At 26.2% G+C, this 1,004-nt stretch overlaps 1 protein-coding gene across 1 annotated transcript in view; it reads right to left on the minus strand.

Moving 5' to 3' along the window:
- Cngl (Cyclic nucleotide-gated ion channel-like) overlaps window positions 1-1,004 on the minus strand; it is a 64,772-nt gene that overhangs the window by 17,037 nt on the left and 46,731 nt on the right. The window lies entirely within an intron of this gene.

Here is a 1,004-nt window from a genome sequence, read left to right on the forward strand (position 1 = left end):
TAGTTATTTGATTGTTATTGTGTTAGTTAAGGGTATAAAAATGCTAATTCTTATAAAAAGCAGTAATCAAATAAAGTTAAAAAAAAAGCTCATGTAAATCAATATATATATATATATATATATATATATACATTAATTACAATATTAATCGTTTGCTTTATTATTGAATGCTAAAACAATAAAAAGTAAAATAATAAGAATAATTAAATAATCTTTTAATATAAGCTACCAATAGAAGTTTCTATACATTTTAAATTATTAAAATAATTTGATGATCTATATGATGTTTAGGAGCACTGAACAGCTGGTTCTTTGGGAATACTCCAGGAAACAAACCACTTTCAAAACGCAAAAGATCAGGCAGTTCTGTTTTTTATATGTTGTTTGGATTCGATTGACTATTAAATAAAAAATTAAATCTGTGACCTTAGACGACTAGACTTTTTTTTTCAAGATGAGAGTATTCAAGGTAAAATCATTCTAGTAATTCATTTCATATGAGTCCTCCAAGCCTAGGTTAATCTGGGCATCAGATCTTAAATTATGTCTTATTTTTTCAAATGATTATAATATTTTCCTAATTAATACTGTGTTTATAAGGCGAAAATGTTGGCTATTGCCAAAGCTACCGTGAACATCTAGTTGTGGCATTGTCTCAATTATTATTATTATTTTTTTTCAGTTATTTCTACTACTTTTTAACTATAGGTTAAAATTATGACAAAGGATTTTTATTTATTTAATTTTTTATCTTGTACACATGATCATAGATGGCTTGATGATGTTGCAGTAGTATTGTGCCAGATGTGGGTGAGAAGATGGAGAAAATGATAGAAATGGAGTCAACTGTTAGAGGCCAAATCACTGAAGTGAGTGTTGAGGTATTGTACGGATAGATGGATGGTATAAATTTTAAATCAGTTAGTAGTATTCTTTATTGCTTATATGATGTTATATTTAATCTTTTAATATGAAGCATTTACAAATAAAATGTTGAATTATAT

The sequence above is a fragment of the Halyomorpha halys genome, unplaced genomic scaffold (assembly GCF_000696795.3).
Source record: "Halyomorpha halys isolate HHAL.00 unplaced genomic scaffold, Hhal_1.1 Scaffold525.1, whole genome shotgun sequence".
Taxonomy (NCBI): Eukaryota; Metazoa; Arthropoda; class Insecta; order Hemiptera; family Pentatomidae; genus Halyomorpha; species Halyomorpha halys.